Consider the following 12,292-nt stretch of genomic DNA (forward strand, 5'->3'; position numbering starts at 1 on the left):
GAGAGTGTGTGAAGTGATCTTTATGTTTATATGTAGCAGATTGAAACAAACTGGTGACTTTTGGGAAAGATTATGAATAGAGGAAATGCACACAAAGAAGGTATAAGAACAAAGAAACTGAGAGGAAGACAGCAGATGAGAACATGAACCAAAGTTTTTTATACAACAAATAGTTAATGCCACAGGAGTTGTAAAAGCTGAAGTTTAAGTGCCTCCAAGGGAGAATGATAATAAACAGGAAGACTGGTTCCTCCTCTGAGGCCAAGAAAGGATTGGGAATTAGAAATAGCAAATATTCCTGAGAGTTGGAATATGCATGCTATTAAAAACAAGAGATTGATTTAAAGTCATACTACTAGATAAGTCTCTAGATAATACTGGCAAGTATCTGCCCCACTTAGTCACATCCCTGAACACATTAGGAGACCTAGTCTCTGTTGAGGTTTAAGCCATCAAAGGTTGGACTTGTGACACCCGTTGCATCTTAAGGTGGTTTTGACATTGTCATGGAAACAAGAGACCTAAGTGACAGTCCCTAAGCTGAATGTTAGTTCCCCAGCCCACTTCTGTTTTCTCAGAAAAGCAGCAATCTGCTATAGTTTAGAAAATTCTTCTGAGGGGATTGTGTCTTGAAAGAAGGAAGATCTCTCTGACAGTCTGGTTCTAATTCTATCTTCCCCATTAAAGCTCACTATGTGCATTCCCCATGGCATCACAATAAGCATCACAATCCAGATAGCAGAAATAGGCAGGTGGTCTCTGAGTATTCTCTGGTATATTCTCTGGTAGTCTTTGAGTTACAAGTTCAAAGATCTGGCAAGCCCGTGCTCCCTCCAAGGACTGGAGAGAATCATTTCTTTCTTCTCCCAGCTTTGGTAGCGCCAGGCATTTCTTAGATTATCACTGTGCCTTCACATCACCCCAGTCTTTGCTTCAAGGCTCACATGGCCTCTTCTTCTCCTGTGCCTGTCATCTCCTTCAGTCTTGCTCTTATAAGGATACTTGTGATTTGATTTTGAATCACTGGATAATCTAGTTTGATCTCATCTTCTGAATACACTTAACTTCACCATATCTGTATCTGCAGACTCTTTTTCCAAATAAGGTAACACTCAGGAGTTCCTGGAATTAGAATATGAATGGTCTTTTGAAGCTGGTTACCACTCACCCACTACACTCACTCACTACAAGCTCCAGCCGAGGATGTGGAGTTTCCACTGCCTTGCTCATAAGTGTAAGCACGCAGCCAGGGACCATCAGCATCAGAAATTGCCCAGTGTCAAAGTCTCTCAGCAATATAAGTAGACAAGAGACTTGAGTAACTATGAGTAGCTCAGCTAGTAAAAGATAGTTTAGAAGTTCATGTTTGATACCAGCAGAGATGGAGAAATAATTTCGTACATGAAATAAGAGCTTATTACTAAAGGGTGTTGAGATGAAGAAGGGCTGTTGGAACTGCACATGTATTCTCGTGAAGGCAGTACAAAGTTGAGTTAATGTAAACATGTAGTCAAACCAAAAGGATAGTAAAGTTGGAGTGTAAAATTAAGTATACTGCTTAGAAAGTGGGGTCAGGGGACAGAGAGAGAGAGAGAGAGAGAGAGAGAGAGAGAGAGAGAGAGAGAGAGAGAGAGAGAGAGAGAGAGACAGAGAGACAGAGAGACAGAGATACAGAGATAGACAGAGACAGAGACAAAGAGACTAATTGACTCAAAGAGCAAGGAATGGTGACAGGGCACTCGTAACCCAGTACTTGAGAAGCAGAAGCAGGAAAAATTAGATCCTAGCTACATGGTAAGACCTTGTTTCAAAATATTTACAATTGATCCAACCTTTTCGTAAGAAAGTTTAATAAAGAGAGCAACAAAACCGGAAGAAAGAATTAACATAGAAAAATATGAGGGGAGTTTCCAGAACAAGACTCACCACTTCCAGGTTTAAATAAGACAGTTGACTTGTGTGCAGAGATGTTATTTTCGGTGTATTTCTTAGCAGTGGGCATGGGAAGTATCAGGGTGTCCCAGGCTGAGAGTCTCTATATGTAAACTGTTGGATGCACCCCTTGGCATGTGCTGTAGCAATTAAAAGCAACAGATACTGTGTACACATGGACTAAAGGGTATCTTAAGAATGTTTCAGTGAAAACAAGGAGACAGTGTGATATGTTATCACATTTGTATATATATGAAACACATCGTTGGTAAAATATGTTTAAATAAAAAGTTGTGCATTTGGCAATACTGTAATAGCTCGTGTTATTAGGTGGTAGAATGTGGATGTGTAAATTAACCACTAAACTATTTCTAGGGGCTAGAGAGATGGCTCAGCAGTTAAAAGCACTAACTACTCTTCCAGAGGTCCTGAGTTCAATTTCCAGCAACCACGTAGTGGCTCACAACCATCTCTCATGGGATCCGATGCCCTCTTCTAGTGCGTCTGACACACCAGTGTACTCATATACATAGAATAAATAAAACATTAAAAAATATCTCAGTGGTAAAAGTACACCCGAAAAAGGGAAACCACACCAGGGCAAATCACAGTGAACTGCAGACCATCAGAGAAAAGAACGTTCTGAAAGCTTCTGGCTATTGGGTATATGGTTAATATTTGACTATAAAGAATCAGAATGCTAGTGAGCTTCTCAGTGGCAACACTAAAAATCAGAAAGCAATACAGAACAGAAAAACAACTTTCAAGATCAAATGCTCTACCTACCCAGAGTGTCAGTTACCTGTATATACAAAATATGAACATTGTCATGTACCTTTTGGGGAAATCTTGATAAAGAACACTAGGCATTAAGAATAAGAAAGCAAGCAAGTAAGTAAGCAAGGCCTGGTGCTGGAGAGATGGCTCAGAGGTTTAGAGGGACCAGGTGGCAGTTCACCAATATTTCTAAACTCCAGTCCCAAGGGATCTGGCATCTGCAGGCTCTGCACACACACACACACACACACACACACACACACACACACACACACACACACACACAAAACTATGTATTTATTCTCTCTCTCTCTCTCTCTCTCTAGGCATCTCTGTGTCTCCTCTTCCCACCCCATTACTCCAACTTAAGCACTTAATTTCATAATATGCACAAGTGTTACTTCTAAAGAAATAGAAGCACAGCAAGCCGTCTGTGTAGCTCAGCTACCAACCTGGTTTCCATTGTTGATGCTGAAGCCTGAGCTAGCCTCTTGCAGTGTTACAATTGCCTTTGTAAGAGTGGGGGAGGCTGAGCATGGGGATGGGAACAGGGTACCAAAGACCAAAATCTTAGATTCCACAATCAGCAAATTATTAAGCACTTTCTAAAATTGAAAGATAAAGAAATAACAGTGTCTTAAGTATAATATTTAGAAAATGTGAAACGGATACAGAAGAAACAGAAGAGTTAAAGTGGCTGCTCTGGAGAGGGAGATTCGGGAGATGGGAAAGGTGACAGAAGGGCTGCTAGTTTTTCATTATGATCCTTCAAAAACTGTCCAACTTTTAACGTTCTATATGCACTTCCTTGAGAAAATTGAAGACCTTAAATTTTGCAGTAAAATTATCACAAAACATGTAGGATGGACAGACGGACTGAGGAAACCTATCTAGCATGGTAACACTGACATGGAAGGAGCAGACACAGGATGATCAATAAGGAAACATTCATGTCAATACCACTGTATCCCACTAAGAAACATAGCAGAACTCTGTAAAATGATCAAGGAGAAGAAATGGTGGGCACTGGGAAGGAGTTTATAACCATCTGTGAATATTTGGTAGGATTCAGTTCTGTGGCCATCAATTTCCCCTTAGTTGAAAGGCCATCTTCTTCAGTCAAATATGACATGCTACTGGTCTGGCCAATGCCTCTTTACTACCTGAAACGTAAGAAGTGGTATTGGCAGCTAGCAACAGCTGGTGTGAATAAATTCTGACATTTAAAAGCGTGCTAACAAGAGGGACCTTTCAAGCTGAGGCTGAACTACTTTTGCCCTGGTTTTATTTCTGTGTTTTTATGCTGCACACATTGCTCAACATTTAGAACATTTTCGCCAGTGTCTGCAGAGGGCTCAGTACTACTGTGTCCTGTGGATAGGAGGGGGCTCATAGGCTTTCTCTGCTGCCTGATCCATGAGCCCTGGCCTCTAGAAAGGTTGAAGCCTCTCCTTGGAGTGGGGCTTTATTTGGCATTCACAGGTTGAGCCACCTGGTATATAGCTTTGAACATTTTGTCTCCAGGGAACAGGCATCTGTGACCTGTGACTATGCTGAATGTTATATGCCAATGTGATTCCAGGAGTGGAGAAACAGCAATTTCTGTATCTAGAAGGAAGACAAACATGCCTTACTACATTGAGTAAGAGTTCCCTGGGGAATCAAGTATGGCAGTGACTGAAAGCCCCATCCCTAGAGATTGAGACACTGATGAAAATCGGTGAGGTGTGTTTGTTGGCTTCATATTTAAAAAGGAAAGATGGATAGAAGCATCATAGCATTTTTACGTGTCTCAGAGGAAATAGGATTTGATGAAAACCATTAGCTTACGTTTGAAGAGAAGCAGAGCTTCCTGTCTCCATGGCAACAAACTATGGCTGCATAAGCACATCCTGAAGTGCTGTCAGGGGCTACAGGGCAGAAAGCTCACACAAACAGAAAATGACCCTGAGCTATTCCAGCATCTTCACCTATTGCTTCCAGGCTTGTTTGTGTGAGAGAGAGGTAAATGTAGGGGGACAATTGTGCTATCTCCAAATAGGGGCAAGGAAGTTAGGCCAAGGATTACTTACAGATCCACTGGGGAACAATGCATATGTAAAATGTCTTGAAGTTTTCAGAGCACTTTGCTTCCAAGATCTTATCCATTTCTTGCTACAGCTTGGTATAGGCACACAACATCTTTAAAGACAAAGAGGAGCTGAAGAACTGATCTTCAACAAGTTCTTGACAGAGGTAGACCAGATGTCACAGTTGCTCAAACTCTGGTTAGTTGTTTATCTTATTATCCCAGGTGGCCTTCAGACAGGCTTCCCAGAATGTTGTCCCAGGCACAGTACAAAGTGTGGGTTCAAAATTTAATGTGTACATGCATTAGTCACGTGCTTATTTTTAACACACTGTTCTCCATGTACACAATGTGACCTTGTACATATGAAGAAGAAAATACCAAGACCTGCTGGCAAGACCTTTTTGCTCTAAAGACTGATGGAAAGAGGTGAACTGTTAATATGAGAGGAAGGTTCTTCTGGCTGAATGTCTTCAATGACTGGAGTAGCTCTCATAGCAAGCAAAAGGACAGGTGCCTATCTTGCTAGCAGCTCATTGGCTGGATGGGTTTGACACTTTGATGCCATTAATCAAACATTTGTTTAGTGTTTTCTGCACAAAAGACACTATGTTCTTGGGTTGCAAAGATGAATAAGACAAGGTGATTGTAGACGAATGAAGGGAATAATTTAAGACATCTAACTGATTGATGTTCCCAGGATTTATTCTTTCAAAGTGTGCCTCAACCACATACAACTGCATTTCTTCCAGTTACTTGTTCATTTCTGGGGTCCCTCTTCAGGTATTACACCCCTTCTACATTATCAAGACTTCTTTCTCACTAAACCTTATCTGAAAACAAAACAAAAATGAAAGGCATGTAATGGGGTCTAAATTCCAGTAGCTTAGGATTCAAATTCGCGTGAAAGTTATTGCTTAAGATTTATATATGTAGGCTCTATAGTTTTGGGTACAAATTATTTTACAAGGAATTATTGAGGACATAAAGATGAGTAAAACTTGTATCTTGGTCTTGGTAAAAGAAACAGACTAATCAATCTGTCTTCATCTTGAATCTCCTGACTCTTCTGTCCTTGCACATTAGGTGGTAGAAACTGAACCTTTTCTGTGTCTGACTTGAGACAGAAATAGTTGCTGGCCTTATAAAATAAATTATCTCCCCCCCCCCAAAGCTCAGCAATCCAGGTAGGATCCTGAGTAGTGCTGGTGAATATCAGTTGCCATGTGTCTGATCTCCCTCAAACACATAGAAACAGCTAAAATCACTGTGATTTAACTACACAGCAGTGTTACTGGAATACTAATACTAAAGTCAACCAGAGGCATCAGTCATTTTCTTATGCAACTCTTACTGAGCACATACTACAATGCCATCAACTGCCATGGCCTGTGGGTATCAAGTCAGACAAGTCCAGAGAACTGCTATCCTTAGGGAGCTCATAATCTAGGTAGAGAGAGCACCAGAACAAGCATTAAAAGGGTGGATGGCAATCTGGCTCAGTAAGGAAAGATGCCTACCACCAAGCCCAACAACCTAGAGTTTGATCTCTAGGACCTATGTAGTGAAAGAAAAGAACACTTTCAGATTATCTTCTGCCCTCCACATAGATCCTTTAGCAGGCAGACGTGACTTCCCTACTGATAAAGACATAAATGTAATTACCAAAAGTTAGATTATAGGGGGACCAAGATCAAATAAGACTAGCTGAAGAGTGTAATACTTCTGCACAATTTTGAGTGTTTAATAGTTATCTAGAACAGAGAAAAAGACCTTTTAGTAGGTCAAAAATTACAGAGATGCTTGAGAAAGTAGGAAAGCAAGCTGGAAGCAAGAGGTCCAGAGATAAGCAAGGTCTCTATGAGTTCAGTACAGTGAGAATAGAAATGATGTGGTGGGTGAGACCTGCATGGGGGGGGGGGAGTCAAAGGACCCTTTCACAGAGGTCACCTAAGGCCATTAGAAAACACAAATATTGATGTTATCATTCATAACAGTAGCTAAATCACAGCTATAAAATAGCAACAAAAGTAATTTTATGGTTGGAGTTACAACAATATGAGTGCCTGTATCAAAGGGTGGTAGTGTTAGGAGGCTGAGAACCTTTAGTGTAGTATCTGGGTGTCCCTGGGATAAAAATATAAAAGAATCTCTTGGCTACTTCTGGATTTCTGAATTGAGCTACCAGGTGGCTGGGAGAGAACAGAGAAGCAAGAGTTAGGTTTTGAGGGAAGTGGGATAGGTTTTGGATCTATTGAGTTGAGAGAACATAACACATTTTCTGTCTTTTGGCTAGCTCACAGCAGTAGAGTAGGGTTTGTTTCAGGTTGTTATTTTTAAAGCTGTGATTTATTGAGTCTGTGCTGTGCACCAAATGTGCCATTTTTACGACATACATTGTCTCATTTAATCCTCATAAAGATACTATGAGGTATTGCTTTATTCATTTATAAATAGGGAAATGGTGGTAGGGAGGGTTGGTAGCCTGCCCACATAAACAAAGCTGTTAAGCAGAAAGTTCAGAATTCAGTTTAAGGTCTGCTATGTCTGATCACTTATAACCTTATACAATCCTCCATCTAACACCTATGCTTTGTCCAGGGAGACATGTTAATGTCTAAGATACAGGACAGTGCAATTTGATGACTATAGAAGGGATCATCAGTGGTTACCAATACATTCCTGTAGACCAAGACTTAAATCTGATCTTAAATCTGATCAAAGTAATTACAACAAAGAGTTTATAAAGTTCATTTTGACTAGAAACATACATAAGTCATATATGAAACTAAATTAAAAGATATGCAATTCTTCAAGATAGTTGTCAAAAGTGTACCTTAGAGTATGATAAAAAATTTTAAGAGGAAGAAACTCTATGTTTTCTTTTTGTAGTTGGCTCCTGGCCTCCATCCTATACATGAGGGAACTCACATAGATTATGAATAACTTACTTAGTGACTTGGTGTCAGGTGATAGGTAAAACGTATGTCTCTTTAGTTCCTAACCAGGGTGCATTTTTAATTCTGTTCCACAGCTCTAGGTAGAAGTAAACAAGGTTTACTCTGTAAATCTTGCATCTGGTTTTTTGTACAGATGTTGTACAAAGATATATTGTATAATAACATATCTTTCTGCTTTCATCATTTTGTTGTTGAGGGGTGTTAATTAAGTTTTTTTACTTTTCTGTATCTTCACTTACACAATTGTGGCTTAAGATACCAATATTCATCAAATATAGGATTATCTAGGAAATCAGGTTAGGTTACAAGTGTTCAATGTTTAGTGTCTTGAGATAATATGTACTTAACACTGGGAAAGTGCAATCTGTTTTACTACCATTACATTCACTGAGCCAGTTAGCATGATCTCAAAGATTTCAAATGCAATTCTAAGGTTGAACATCCATGGTGCCCTACAGGTAACAGGAGAAATGGACTGGGTTCTTATGTCCCACATAGGGACATCAGCTTAGACATTCCATCATTTGCATTTCCTTGGAAATTTTCTTGCTCTTCTATCTTCTGTGATCTGGAGTAAGTCTCAGTTTTCTTTTAAATTCTTCTTTCACAATCTATTTTAATTTTACTTCTTTTTTTAAATATATTATGTTAATGGCATGTTTATTAGGAAGATGTTCTTGGGCAAGTTCACTGGGCCCAAGGAATGAGGCCAGGGAAGTCACAATGGGGAGGGTAGGGAAGAGGATCTAAATTTTGCTTCTTACATGATTCTTTTCCAGGACCATAGTCATGCCCCTGTTCTGCAGTTAAGATTACCCCCCCACACACATATTCCTGTAGCACTGTATAGTTATTATATAATTTATTACTACTAACAATAGAATTACTTTATAGCATTCAATACTAACACTAAAGTCAAGAACTAACATTTATTGAGAACTTGTCACTTACCCAAATGTCACTGTTGCCTATTGGGATCTGTTTGTCATACTGATTATGTCTTTCCATGCAGTTGGATCTGTCCTCCTATCCTAGTGCCTTTTAATTGTTTTCTGAGTTGAAGAAAACTGAGTTATGCCAGGACATTCTTGGGGAATGCTGGACCACTTTGAATCCCACAGATAATGTATTGCAGAGAGATTAAAGCTCTGATCTCTCTAGCAGAGTCACAGGTATTAGAGATCTTATAGGAGCCAAGATAAGTCTTTTATGTTCTTGTTGTTTGTTTGTACTGAATAGGTCAAAAAGGAGGAGACCATTTCTGAGTTTCTGAGTTGTTTGGTACTGAAGGTTAAACATATGGTTGTATCAAATAACCACTAACACTAACTGTATCCCCAGACAAGGCTGCTCATTATTATATATGGTGGTTAGCAATTACTTTCTCTCAGGTAATTGCCTGTTCCTGTCCATTTTCTCAGGGCTGTACTTATCTTTTTCATAAGAACTTAAAGTATACACCCACAGTAAGAGGATGAACTCATTTATGTCAGATATGGCAAGGTGTCAGCCTATTGGGGATTGTGGACAACCACAGCCACAAAAGCCAAATCAGTAGTTATTACTTTAGAGCACTTAATTTAGAAAGCATTTCATGGAGGCTCATTTATCTAATTCTCACAATGATCCTTAGATAAGTCTTATAGTTTTCTTATAAATCAGAGTAAAGGTCACAGTGAACAGTGTAAACCCTAGAAAAAAAACACATCAGTGTGGATTCTGATGCCCACTCAGTCTAGGGTCCCTGGGAATGCCTGTCTAGGAGGTTATTTCCACTGGGATCTTTCTTGATGGCTTCTGAACAAAATGAAGTAACTCACATGTGCTGTGACACACCAGAAAAATAGCTTTTTTAGTTTATTAACTCAATGAATATTTACTGTTGCACCAGTGGGTACAAATCTTTCTTGTAGATGTTGAAGACTAAAAAATTCCCTTCCCTAGGGAGATTGTGTTCATGCTCCCTATTGCATGCATATTATAGGTTGTATGCATAACCTATAATTCATGTACTGTTCACTACTATAGTACCCCATCTTCCAGACAGGCTTTTTAGCTTTCTTATATTTAAAATTCTGTGCCCCTGAGAACAGTCATGCTTGTGGTTTTCTCCTGAGGAGAATAGAAGTACCAGAAAGTGCCAGGTACATTCTGAGGGTGCCACTAAGGTGGAGAATTGTTACGTGACAAAACATGGTTGTAGGTAAAAGTTAAATTGTATCTGGGAAGGACCCATAATTGTCCCCAGATAGGTAAGTTCAGATAAGCTAGTCCAAAACGTAAAAGGAAAAGAGAAGTCAGCAGGCAGGACCATCACAAGAGAAGATGGAAATAAAGTCCTTTTATAAGAATTTGTATGTTCTGAAAATAATCTGGATCAATTAAGTTGTGATATCATTGAGTGCCTGTTGATGACAAAGACACCAGCCAAATGTCAAAGTGTCCCTGTTTTCTATTGGAGGATTTTTCATTTGGAATTTCTGATCAGCTACATTCTTAAGTACCTGTAATAGTCCTAGTATCCCTAGTGATACTGTAATTTAATAGAGATTCAAGAATGTATATTCTTACATTCATGTGCTGATTGTGATATATATATGTATATATATATATATTCTCTAGTTTCTGTTTTTCTGTAAAGTATGAAATGCCTATATTATTATGTCAATTTGCATTACTTGGTGATTAAATTTCAACCTATTTTAAGAATGTTTCCATCTTAGAATTTGACTTACCTTCTTTTCAAAGGAGGGACCAATTTTTTACTTGTAGAATAATATGAATTGAAGTAACACTTAGAGATGCCCTTGCTATGAGATGATCGTGAATTAAATTTACCCATCCAATGCAAAGTCCCAAAGTGTACCCCTGTACTTATTCCTTAGGCTTATAAGTTAGTACATTCAAAACTGAATTCAGCATCTCATTGTTGGGAACATTGCTATTAAGGTAGCAATCCCCCAAAATAGGATGATTTCTTAGCTCAGCACAAAATGTGAAGACTCCCTTTCTCAGTGGGACTCTGGCTGTCTTTGTTGGAAAGTGTCCCTAAACACTGGTAACTGGCCTCATCAGGCCTTGTCTGAGGAGTGACCTTGTATAGAGCTCTCTACAAGGCCACATAACTCAGCACACTTGCCCTACTATGGCCGCAGGCCCATATGCTAATTAGGTATTGTACTATAACAAATCAGCTCTTCCTGCCAACTTGATGCTGTGACTAAGTAGCCCTTTCCACTTGTACCCTAAAAAGCCCTTATTTACCCTGTCCCTGAATCAATCAAGTTGACTCATCTGGCTGCAGTGGTCTTTGAGGATCATTTCACCATACTAACAGCTGTTTGAACCCTGCCCCTCCACCTCTACTTCTTTTCTATGCTCAGGTTGGTACTCAACTTCCTCTGGGTAGAAGTGGGGAGCACATCTCATTTTCCTATTCTACCATTAAACATGCACACCACATTCACATTCATATTCTTTCTCTGCCATGCTTTATCATACTTCTTATCTAAGATGGCAACCTTATCTAGTTTTGATACTTTCTCCTACTTATTCTCTGAACCTACTTGCTTATCCAGACACACTAATCCTACTTAGGATGTTTTATGAACTGAATATTGGACGATTCTGGACTCTGAATATTCTCCCTGCTTTTGGCCTGCCTGATGCCCTTGACCAAAACAGTTAGCTGCAGTTTTGTTTACTCTCATTGCTTATTATGGCTTCATATTACTTAAGTAATAAAACCACACATGTGTCCATTTATTTAATTAGGTCTTTAGGAAATGGGTATTGATCTTCTGTGTGCAGTGTTCTAAATGTTAAGAATATAACAAGAGAGAAGACTAAAATTCGTATCCTCACCAAGTTTGCTTTCTCTTCCCAGGAAAATCTATGAAAACATATTATAATTTAGATAAGTGAAAACACGATCCCTATTTTTTAAAAAGAATATTGTAAATCGCAAGTATAAGTTTTCCCTATTTTAGTCTTCAATGTAGCATTAGAATATGCAATGAAATTTTTTTTGTTAAATTATGTTGAAATTTACTTGGAAATTATGTAAATATTTTTGGAAAAGACATTGTATACAAAGAACAATGGGAAACAGATTTTTTTCTATAGGTGATAAAATATGTTTCAAAATAAAAAGAATAAAAACTGTAGTATATTCTAGATATAAATGGATTCAAAGAGACTCAAATATATATAATGGATTTATATATGAACTTATAATATATACATCACTTGAAATCAGTGAAAATGACTCATTCTCTGAATGGTATCGATGACTAGCTAGTTACTTGGAAAGAAAGCAATGGAGTCAGATCCTCATCGTATGACTTATGCCAAAATAAACTGGTGGTAGAGACAATATATTCATTTTAAAATTTAAATTGTAAAATGTTTAAAAATTATGGATAATTAAAAGTATTTTCAAGTGGTAAAGGCATTTCTAAACATGACATTAAACATATTCAATAAAGGACAGAATAGATATATTTGGATGTATAAAAATAAAAATAGATGCTATAATTCATTAACAGGAACAAAA

The 12,292-nt window shown here is 38.4% G+C and overlaps 1 protein-coding gene across 1 annotated transcript in view; it reads left to right on the forward strand.

The window, feature by feature from the left end:
- CACNA1E (calcium voltage-gated channel subunit alpha1 E) overlaps positions 1-12,292 on the forward strand; it is a gene marked incomplete at its 3' end in the record, with an annotated part of 296,371 nt that overhangs the window by 150,710 nt on the left and 133,369 nt on the right. The window lies entirely within an intron of this gene.

Source organism: Micromys minutus (genome assembly GCF_963924665.1).
Source record: "Micromys minutus genome assembly, chromosome: 1".
Classification (NCBI taxonomy): Eukaryota; Metazoa; Chordata; class Mammalia; order Rodentia; family Muridae; genus Micromys; species Micromys minutus.